Consider the following 11,863-nt stretch of genomic DNA (forward strand, 5'->3'; position numbering starts at 1 on the left):
GAGCAGGAGCAGGAGAAGTGTGCTGAGAAGTGGCACTACAGGCCCATAGGGGAGAGGGACATGGCTCATGGGCATTTAGGCCCATATTTTCAAAATGATCCCTGATTTTGGGTGCCAGTTTGGAGGTGTCTGGTTTGAGTCACCTCAGGGCCATTGGCCAGACACCCACAGTCAGGGGCACTTGCAAATATGGGATTCCGCTCTGGTCACTCCAACATGATGTCAGAAATACTAATCCTCTGGTCAGTACAGACAAACTAAATACAACCTGCAAAATCAGATTGCAAAGGATCTGTCTCCTTGCTGCCGCCGATGGCCTGAGCAAACAGGTTGGTACTGACAGCCCTTGCCTCCTGCCAAGAGGGTGATTTTTCATATGACTGTTTTCTGCATGGCCATTTTCTAGTTTTGCATGAAACTCTTTTTTCCGTTTTTTGCGTAAGTCGGTTTTGAGGTTTGTTTTTGTTTGTTTGTTTGTTTTTTGGTTCTGCATCAACACTGTGCATCAGCAAAAGGAAACAAAGGTGCTAATTCACTCATGGTAACACACAAGACTACCTGATAGATCCCCAGATCAATGGTGCTTTCAGCTCGCAAAAGCTGGTGCTGGTACTGAATTGTCAGGGTTACTGCACTGCATCCACCCTTCATATTTATATATAACCACCAATGCTCATCCTTGTGAGGAGGGCATATTCCTGTAGCTTTTTTGGTACTTTGGAGTTGGGGTTGTTTTTCATTTTTGTTCTTTCCTGGGATGCTGCCACCACATGGCATGTAGGGGAAGTGTGTGTATACTGTACTTTGGCTAATATCAAACTTGAAAACTCTTTTGCATAATACAGCTGCAAACAACACAAAAGCTGGATTTTGCAAGAGTACCAGACCTCATGACGTGACAGGTGGCCTGTTTTTGTTTTGTTTTTTTACCAAAGGGTGCTTTTAAAAAAAATTATTAATAATAATAATAATAATAAATTAGCAGAGGTGGGGTTTTATGTGTGTGTGTTGACCCAAATGTGTCAAATGAGAAAGCGAAATGTTTTCATTCATCCCGGTCTAGTGTGGTGATTTCTGTTTATTGACATTTCTTGCTAGTTGGTTTTCAGATGCGCTGGGCACACTCAGTGCAGAAGCTGTGCCACCTTGCCCCGCAGAGCGAGCATCTCTTTGTGGATTCCTTTTTGCATCAGAAGCAACAGCAACAATAAAATTATTTTGGGTTAAATGCTTCTGCCTCTCATTTGTAGCTGGAGGCGGTGAGCACTCAGATCACATTGGAAATGGCCCCTGCAGCAGCTGGCTAAGCAATGCCTGTCTGGCTGCACTGGTGGTACAGCTTGCTCCAAAAGGGCGGCTTTCCATTGACTGCTGGGGGCTTTGAGTCAGGCCCCTCGCGAGGTGCCGCAGCAGGGTTACATGGGTAAGGGAAAATGGTGCTGTCTTCACTTGTTGAGCAGCCGGAGCAGCACCCGCCTCCTATGGGAGAGCAAGCCCTACAGGCCTAGGAGCCATGGTAGCCTTAGAGCGACCCCAGTCAGGGACACATTGTTCCCTACACTACAAGCTGCACTGCGTCGTTCAGGCCAGTTTGTTATTCCCATCGGACGGGACGAATCACCAGCATTGACCCACCACGATCTTCCCCCACCCCTTGATGCACTCGCCATGGGAGTGGGGACAGGATTGTCCTGGGGGTTTCCAGGCAGCAGAGGGAGGAGGCACAATGGGGCTGTTGCAGATCAGAGGCATCCCGCATGCTCTCTGCCGGAGTGTGGGGGACATGGCGGGCAGCAGGGGCCGAGCCTGTGCATTGGATGAGGGGACTTGAGCTGGGGGGCCAAGTGGGAGGCAGCCCCCCGAGCCATGGAGCTGGATCTGAGCTCTGGGGAAGTTAGGCCGGCATGGAGGAGATCCAACTGGGAGAGGTTTCTGAGGGGCAGAGGTTGGTCAGGACGAAGCTGAGGGTTGTGGGTGTCTGAGGCAGGAGGGGCAGGGGTTGGGTGGGAGGGAGCTGTGGGGTGTCTGAGGAGGGAGGGGCAGGGGTTGGGCGGGAGGGAGCTGTGGGGTGTCTGAGGAGGGAGGGGCAGGAGGGAGCTGTGGGGTGTCTGAGGAGGGAGGGGCAGGGGTTGGGCGGGAGGGAGCTGTGGGGTGTCTGAGGAGGGAGGGGCAGGGGTAGGCAGGAGGGAGCCGTGGGGTGTCTGAGGAGGGAGGGGCAGGGGTTGGGCGGGAGGGAGCTGTGGGGTATCTAAGGGGCGAGGGGCAGGGTGTGGGCAGGATGGAGCTGTGGGGTGTCTGAGGAGGGAGGGGCAGGGGGTGGGCAGGAGGGAGCTGTGGGGTGTCTGAGGAGGGAGGGGCAGGGGGTGGGCAGGAGGGAGCTGTGGGGTGTCTGAGGAGGGAGGGGCAGGGGTTGGGCGGGAGGGAGCTGTGGGGTGTCTGAGGAGGGAGGGGCAGGGGTTGGGCGGGAGGGAGCTGTGGGGTGTCTGAGGAGGGAGGGGCAGGGGGTAGACAGGAGGGAGCTGTGGGGTGTCTGAGGAGGGAGGGGCAGGGGGTAGGCAGGAGGGAGCTGTGGGGTGTCTGAGGAGGGAGGGGCAGGGGTTGGGCGGGAGGGAGCTGTGGGGTGTCTGAGGAGGGAGGGGCAGGGGTTGGGCAGGAGGGAGCTGTGGGGTGTCTGAGGAGGGAGGGGCAGGGTGTGGGCAGGATGGAGCTGTGGGGTGTCTGAGGAGGGAGGGGCAGGAGTAGGCAGGAGGGAGCTGTGGGGTGTCTGAGGAGGGAGGGGCAGGGGGTAGGCGGGAGGGAGCCGTGGGGTGTCTGAGGAGGGAGGGGCAGGGGGTAGGCAGGAGGGAGCCGTGGGGTGTCTGAGGAGGGAGGGGCAGGGGGTAGGCAGGAGGGAGCTGTGGGGTGTCTGAGGAGGGAGGGGCAGGGGTTAGGCAGGAGGAAGCTGTGGGGTGTCTGAGGAGGGCAGGGGTTGGGCGGGAGGGAGCTGTGGGGTATCTAAGGGGGGAGGGGCAGGGTGTGGGCAGGATGGAGCTGTGGGGTATCTAAGGGGGGAGGGGCAGGGTGTGGGCAGGATGGAGCTGTGGGGTATCTGAGGAGGGAGGGGCAGGGGGTAGGCAGGAGGGAGCTGTGGGGTGTCTGAGGAGGGAGGGACGGGGTGGGCAGGAAGGAGCTGTGGGGTGTCTGAGGAGGGAGGGACGGGGTGGGCAGGAAGGAGCTGTGGGGTGTCTGAGGAGGGAGGGGCAGGGGGCAGGCAGGATGGAGCTGTGGGGTATCTAAGGGGGGCGGGGAAGGGTGTGGGCTGGATGGAGCTGTGGTATGTCGGGGGGGAAGGGCAGGAGGGAGCTATGGGGTGTCTGAGGAGGGAGGGGCAGGGAGTAGGCAGGAGGGAGCTGTGGGGTGTCTGAGGAGGGAGGGGCAGGGGTAGGCAGGAGGGAGCTGTGGGGTGTCAGAGGAGGGAGGGGCACGGGGTAGGCAGGAGGGAGCTGGGGATGTCCGGGGGGGAAGGAGCTGAGAGCTTAGGGGTGCCTGAGGGGGGGAGAGTCAGGAGGGAGCTGAGGGCTGTGGAGTGTCTGAGGGGGGAAGGGCAGGAGGGAGCGGGGGAGTTAGCTCAGTGGTTTGAGCATTGGCCTGCTAAACCCAGAGTTGTGACTTCAATCCTTGAGGGGGGCCATTTAGGGAACTGGGGTAAAAATCTGGGGATTGGTCCTGCTGTGAGCAGGGGGTTGGACTAGGTGACCTCCTGAGGTCCCTTCCAACCCTGATATTCTATGAATTTCTATGGGCAAGAGGGAGCTGGGGATGTTGGGGGCGGTTGTTATTGTGAGCATCCGGCTGGAGTGGAAGGTGGTGCCTAGGGGAGCAGAGTGGGGGTGACAGGGGATAAGTGCTGTTCATCCCCCTCCTGTCCTGTTCTAATGCCTGACCCAGTGTTTCATTCTCAGAGGGGGAGGGGCACCTTTTCTTCGATTAGATGCCAGGAAATTCCCCTGGCACAGAAGGGCCTTTTCCCATCCAGTTGTGGAGCGTGGGGTCTCATCAGACCCTGCAACCCTTGGGGCCCACCCAACCCTGCCCCAGGCCCCACCCAACATCTCCATGCTGTTATATTTGATGAGTTACCCGGTGTAGGCTTATGGGGGGTTAAGAAGACGCTGTTATCACTGGTCTCTGCCCCTCAGGGTGCTGGTGCTGGTGCTGGTCTCTGCTGAGCTCCTCAGCTGTGGATTGGTGCAGAGCAGCACGTTCCTCCATCACACACAGCAGGGCTGCAGAGTGCATTCTGTCTCCCGTGACTACGAAAGAGAGTTGCCAACCCTCCAGGATTGACCTGGAGTCTCCAGGAATTAGAGATTAATCTTTAATTAAAGATTATGTCATGCGAAGAAACCTCCAGGAATATGTCCAATCATAACTGGCAAACATACCAAAAGGAGGCAGAAACCAGACACTGCCAGCTAGACAAACCCAAGCCCATTCCGCAGGGCCCATGTCAAGTCACCTTCAGAGTACGGGCCCCTCCTGGCCTTTCCTGCATGCTCAGAATTACCCAGTGCTCTAGCTTGCAACATCTATGTGTCCCTGCCACCTACAGCTCCCTATCCTGTTGTTCCAGGCTAGTTATGCGTAGTGCTGATGTCTCTCCATATAGGCACACAAGAACCAACCTTTCTCCCTGTTAGTATTTCCACAAGCGGTTCACTGGCCAAGCAAGTGAGGTCATGGGGGAGGGATAGCTTAGTGTTTTGACCATTAGCCTCCTAAACCCAGGGTTGTGAGTTCAATCCTTGAAGGGCCATTTAGGGAACTGAGGTAAAAATCTGTCTGGGGATGGTCTCCCTTTAAGCAGGGGATCGGACTAGAGGACCTCCTGAGGTCCCTTCGAACTCTGATATTCTATTAACTCAGTGCAGACAGTTCTTCCTCAGGCAGTCGGGCACAGATTTCTGACGACCATATCCAAACAATCCCAAACATTCTGCACATTAGTGGGAGGAATACCTGTGATTTTGGTGACAATCAGAAAACCAGGATGTCAGGAAAGCCTTATTTCCACACATCCCCAGAGAAGGCTGAGCGGTAACATTGAGCCATCAGTGGTAATTCAGCCTGTCATCACCAATCCCCCTTGTAACCCTAACCCTGCTGCCTGCCTTGGTCATCGCTCCCCTTGACAGTGCTCACGTGGGGCTGCAGGCAGAGAGATGGGCACAGTTTAAATGAACTAAAACAATTCTGACTAAGTAAAGAGAATTAGCCGCCTGAGCCAGGCACGGGGAGCAGGAAGCAAAATGCAAGGCTCCAGCCTCACTCTTTCTCAGCCACTAGGAGCCCTGAGCTGAAGCAGCCTTCACTGGTCCAGTCCTGATCTGTGTGCCCCTCACCTGTGTCAAAGCACCTGAGGCCTGGTCTACACTACGCGTTTAAACCGATTTTAGCAGCATTAAACCGATTTAATGCTGTACCCGTCCCACTACGAGGCCCTTTATATCGATATAAAGGGCTCTTTAAATCGATTCCTGTACTCCTCCCCGACGAGGGGATTAGTGCTAAAATCGGTATTACCATATCGGATTAGGGTTAGTGTGGCCGCAAATCGACGGTATTGGCCTCCGGGTGGTATCCCACAGTGCACCACCGTGACGGCTCTGGACAGCAATCTCAACTCAGATGCAGTGGCCTGGTAAACAGGAAAAGCCCCGCAAAATTTTGATTTTCATTTCCTGTTTGCCCAGGGTGTAGCTCTGATCAGCACGGGTGGCAATGCAGTCCCAAATCCAAAAAGAGCTCCAGCATGGACCGTACGGGAGATACTGGATCTGATCGCTGTATGGGGAGACAAATCTGTTCTATCAGAGCTCTGTTCCAGAAGACGAAATGCCAAAGCATTTGAAAAAAAAAATCTACTGGCTACACAGTGCTGCGTGACAAGCATAACGGGAAACCAGAGACTCAAATGGATGCTCATAGAGGGATGGAGGGGGTACTGAGGACTCCAGCTATCCCACAGTCCCCAGCAGTCTCCGAAAAGTATTTGCATTCTTGGCTGAGCTCCCAGTGCCTGTAGGTTCAAACACATTGTCCGGCGTGGTTCAGGGTATAGCTTGTCAATTTACTCCCTCCCCCCACCACGTGAAAGAAAAGGGAAAGAAATCATTTCTTGACTTTTTTCAATGTCACCCTGTGTCTACTGAATGCTGGTGATAGATGCGATGCTGCGGCAGTGAAGAGCAGTATTCACTCTTCTCTTCTCCCTGGTGGCAGACAGTACAATATGACTGCTGTCATCATCAGCCTGTGCTTGATAACTGCTGAATACCCCTGGCTGGCCTCAGGGGTGCCTGGGTAAAAATAGGAATGTTTCCTGGTCATTCCCAGTAGATGGGACAGAATGGCTGGTAACTGTCCTTCATCATAACAACTGGGGGCTGAGCTCCATCAGCCCCCTCCCTTTCCTTTGTAAAGAAAAGATTCTGTACTGCCTGGACTATCATAGCAGTGGCATGCTGGGCTCCTCTCCCCCGAATGGCTTAATGTCCTGCCTGGACTGTCGTAGCACCGGGAGGCTGCCATTTTATCTCACTAACAAGTCACTGTTTGTTATTCCTGCATTCTTTATAACTTCATGACACAAATGGGGGGGACATTGCCGCGGTAGCCCAGGAAGGTTGGGGGAGGAGGGAAGCAATGGATAGGGTTGTTGCAGGGGCATCCCCCGTGAATGACATGTAGCTCATCATTTCTGCAGGATCTGACACAAAGCAGCTGGGATCTCTGATACACTGGTTCTCTAGTACACTTGCCCCATATTCTAGGCAGGGTTGACTCTATTTTTAGAAACCATAAAGGAGGAATTGACTCAGGGAGTCATTCCCAGTTTTGCTTTTGCACTCCCAGCCACAGGCACCCATGATAGCAGCAGACAGCACAGAAGGACAGATAACCATCATCACATTGCCAGATTACACTGGCAGCAGACAGTACAGAACAACTGGCAACCCTCTCTACTATCATGCAAAAGCAAATGAATGCTGTAGTGTAGCACTGGAGTATCACCTCTGTCCATGGCATCCAGTACACATACGGTGACTGTAAAAAAAAAAAAAGCTGAACGGGCTCCATGGTTGCCATGCTATGGCGTCTGCCAGGGCAATCCAGGGAAAAACGGCGTGAAATGATTGTCTGCCGTTGCTTTCCTGGAGGAAGGAATGACTGACGACATTTACCCAGAACCACCCGCGACAATGATTTTTGCCCCATCAGCCACTGGGCTCTCAACCCAGAATTCTAAGGGGCGGGGAAGACTGCGGGAAATATGGGATAGCTATGGAATAGCTACCCACAGTGCAACGCTCCGGAAATCGACGCTAGCCTCAGACCATGGATGCACACCACCGAATTAATGTGCTTAGTGTGGCCACGTGCACTTGACTTTACACAATCTGTTTTATAAAACCGGTTTATGTAAAATCGGAATTATCCCGTAGTGTAGACGTACCCTGAGTCTTGACTGCACCTTCACTTGCTGCCCAATGGGGTTGAAACATGCAAGTGACCTGGAGGGACTGAGTGATGACTGGCTCAGATACCTCTGATGTCACAATGTTCATCTGCCTGCAGTTACATGCAGGCACATCTGTGTGGAAATCAGGCTTTCCCAGCATTCTGGTTTTCCCACTATCACGAAAATCAACAGGGTTTGTCCCGCTGATGCCTAGAATCTTCCTCGAAATTTAGGACTTGATTGGACTTGGGCTGCAGAAGTAATTGTGTTACAGACGCACGGACAGAGAAATGCCACTGAGTTGAGTGTTAGGCCTCGCTTCACTCCAGAATGAGGTATGGTGTTAAATGCTCCTTGCTTAGATTGCAAGCTCATATGGGCAGGGATTTCACTTGCCACAGATTGTTTACTACACACGTGCTGACCTGTGTAAATTATAATATGAACTATATGGTTTTGTTGTGGGGGACTCAGTTCACTCACCTGGTTGTAGTGATTTCTTTGATGGCAGCTTCTTTCTTCTTTACACGAGGCACAGCCTAAGATGAGCTTGTTTTCTGGAGGGGCTGATCCCTCAGAGATTCGTACGTTATTATAAGGCCAGAAGGGACCACTGTGAACATTTAGTCTGACCCTCTGCACATCTTTTGGGGTAGGTCTCTGACTTGTACAGGAGGTAAGATTAGATGGTCACCATGGGCCCTTCTGCCTTGTAATCCATGAATCAAAGTAGATTTGCCAAACTTCTCTGTGTTGTAGCCAATACAGAAATGGAATCTAATTAGGATACACCTTTCTATTAATTCCAAAGAACGGTGTCTTACTAAATTAAATGCAAGGTTCTTTTCAGCTCAACTTACACCTAGGACAGTATTTCTTAAATCAGGATGACAAACGATCACTTGATGGTCTTAACCAATCAACAGTTTATTTAATTCACCCAGAAACACCAAAGTATACAATCAACAGTTCGTCAACCAAGTATAGACACAACCAATGTTCTTAGGAATTTACTGAACATATACATACAATCTTGCAAGTAATTGTCATAGACTAGGGTTGAGGCTCAGCAGTTATACCAAGGAACAATGCAAATCACCAAGATTTCTTATTCCATTCTTATGAACATTAACCATCAATTCTTTAGTACTTCTAATAAGGTTTAATACACTCCTAGTACCTCTCCAAGGAGTAAGGATGCACTTGTTTTAAAGGCACCTTGAAGAATGTGGTCCCTGCTATTTGAATGGTTTGGTATGAAAGGGGCAAGTTTAAAATATCAAAAGCAATTGCTTAAAGTTACAGTTTAAATTGCTCTTATTCCAGTCTGCTTGGACTTATAAGGAGCATATACATACCGCATTAGTTAGTTAAAATCCAAAGTTTGGTTACTTGAAGTCTCACTAAAGGGTGTAGAATCAGTGAGCTAACACAAACCTTCAGTTAAAGAACAGAGACAGAAATATAATCTTTGAAACGGACGCTCATCACTTCTTCTTATCTTGTTAACCCTGGGGTGGGGGATCCTTGCCACACAGCTGGTTCACATGTCAGTCACACTGCTGGATTCTGCACCTTATTTGTGGGTTCAGTCACCCCGGATTAGACCTGTGACCCTGAATGAGAAGAGTCATCCACACATGGAGGTTCAGCAAACATTGCAAACTCTTCTTGGTCCCGTGAGCCTGGATAAGGGGAGAGGCTGGTTACTGGGTTCAGCAAGCTCTAAGGTCCAACATGACTTCAGGTTTATTTACCCTGATTTCAGGGCTAGCTAGAAGGTGTCTGCTCTCTTGTTTCTACTGGATGTTTTCTAAATGACTCTCAACCTCCAATGCTGTTTCTTGGTTACTTCCATCAGTGTCCAGTAGATGGGGATGGCATATAACAAATTTCTTCAATGCTCCTTTTAGTCATGAGCGGTTTTTTAGGTTTGATTAATTTCATGCATTATATTTCAGTATTAACCCTGACTTTGAATAGGGATCCCTCCTTTAAGCAATTGCTCTTAATATTCCAAAGTTAGACCTTGGTTCAGTGCCTGTACCATGCAATACTCGATGATCCAAATGGCCCCATCTAGTCCTATGTAGTAGTGTTATCTCTTCTCATGCCATACAATGCATACCATTCTCTAGTGCAACAATCATTAACAAAGAAAACAAACAAAATCCCTTCTAGTTTTCTAAAGCTAGAGGACACGGTCCATAGATTCTTGGATTATATCTAACACTCTGCACATCTTTCAGGGCTTATTATAGGACACGAGACATTACATTGGAGGAACAAGACAGATTATTCACATAGAAAGATGAAGAACTGATTAATAAGGCAAACAACTGTCGAGTTTGGGGAAGGGGTAAGCAGTTTGGAACGAGAAGTGTGCCCCATTTGACCATCAGATTTCACGAGTTACTTCTCGTTGATTTAACACCTTCCATACTCACTCCCGGTCCTTGGTTCATACCAAGGAAATGTCACAGTCTGACACTGGCTCTTCAAGAAGGAGCAGAGCCAATGTACATGTGATGCATCAGCTCACTCCAGTTGGGATTATAAGAAGGCACCTGAAGCCGGAGGGAAGAGCAACCTGGTGAGAGCTGCCTGGGAGTTAGAGTCCAGAGAGCACAGGGAAGAGATGCCAAGGCCAGGGGAGTGGAGGAGATGCCTGTGGGAAAGCTGATGCCAAGAGAGCAGCAAGAGGGGTTTGCTGTCTGACATTCCCCAAGCCAGAGGGCCAGGGCCAGAGAAGAGCAGAGGGAGGTACCTGCTGGCTCTAAGCCAGAGTGCTGGAGCCAAGGGCTGGAGGCCAGAGGACAGCAGAGGGGTTAACCTGCTGACAGCTCCATGCAAGAGAGCTGGAGCCCAGGGAACAGTGACAGGGCCAGGGGAGTGAGGGATGCAGAGAGGCTATGGGGGTTCGGCTGGGAACAGCAGGATTGCACTCCAGCTGGTAGGGCTAGGGGAGCTGCCCTTGCAGATGAACAAAAGAGGACTGACAAAGAGGTCGGGCATGGCAGAAGGTACCAGAGTGCAGAATGTCTTATGTCCATGGATGATGTTTGGATTTTAAGGACTACCTGCACTGGGGTGATACATGGACTATGTGTTCCACTTGCCTTTTGGACTGTTGGCACAGTAATTTTGTAATAATCAGCCCCAAGAAGGGGTATTACTCAGACAAGAGAGCTTCTAGTGGAGTTCCCGAGCACTCTGAAAGGGGAAACAGAGGCAGGTGCATCTGGGTGCTCCGGGGAAGGGGGGTGCAGCCTGAAGACAGGAGACAATAGGGCACAGGAAAAGGGGCAATTATTCTTGTCTGTTGCCTGATAAGGGGTCTCTTTAGCTAGATGAAGAAAGTTGGACATCTTAACCACTAGCGAATAAGGGACTCTTTGGTGTGAATAACTATCAACAGCTGGGAGGTTCCTTATCAAGCATCAGAGTTTTCCTTTCCTGGGAATTGCGTAGTTTAACTTTAGCTTAACTAGTGCTCTGCAGACAAGATGCCCCAGCTGCTGGAACAGGCCCTATTGATCCTCATTGCCTTTAGCTCAAGGAGGAAGCTAAGGGTTTGGAAGATACACCAGGATGATTGGCTGCAGTTACTTAGAAGGGCAGAGAGAGGACAAGAATGGTGAACAATATATTTTCAACGCATATGACACCTATACTTACATCAGCTTCCTAAGCAAGCCAAATAGCGCCCTACCAGTGACCTGGCCTCTTCAGTATTTACCACTCCCCCAGCGACTGTGTCATCTGCAAACTTTACCAGTGATGGTTTATGTTTCCTTATAGGTCATTGATAAAAATGTTCAATAGTGGAAAGCCAAGAACTGATCCCTGTGAGACCCCCACTGGGCTCGCACAGGGACCATGGCAGTGTGTGGGGCTGGCTCTGGCTCACAGGGGATGTGGTGGGGCCTATGGCCATCTTTGACTCACATAGGGGGAGGTGACGGTGCGTGGGGTCAGATGTGCTTGTTCTCAGGGACATGGTGTATCCATGACAAGAAGCAGCAGAGAGAGGAGGCCAAGCTGGGTGGGGTTAGCAGAAGTGCAGCTTTAGTTCTGTGGAGGAGGAGGGTCTGCTCTCTCCTGGGCACACCCTTCAGCTGTACACCCTCAGCTCAACCCCTCCTGCCAGCCCATGGCTATAACCCAACAGGGAGTCTGGCTAGGCCCATGCCCGACTGCAGCATCTGTCTCGCCCTGGAAGGCTAGCATGGCCCTGGGCAGGAGGCAGGAAGTGAGGCCCTGTTCCAGACAAAGCTCCATCCCCTCAGCTCTGCTCCCTGTGCCCTGGGCAGCTGGGAGGTGGAGCACATGTGAGGGGAGAGTGTCCTCCACCCCACTGGA

This window comes from Gopherus flavomarginatus, chromosome 24, assembly GCF_025201925.1.
Source record: "Gopherus flavomarginatus isolate rGopFla2 chromosome 24, rGopFla2.mat.asm, whole genome shotgun sequence".
In the NCBI taxonomy this organism is placed as follows: domain Eukaryota; kingdom Metazoa; phylum Chordata; order Testudines; family Testudinidae; genus Gopherus; species Gopherus flavomarginatus.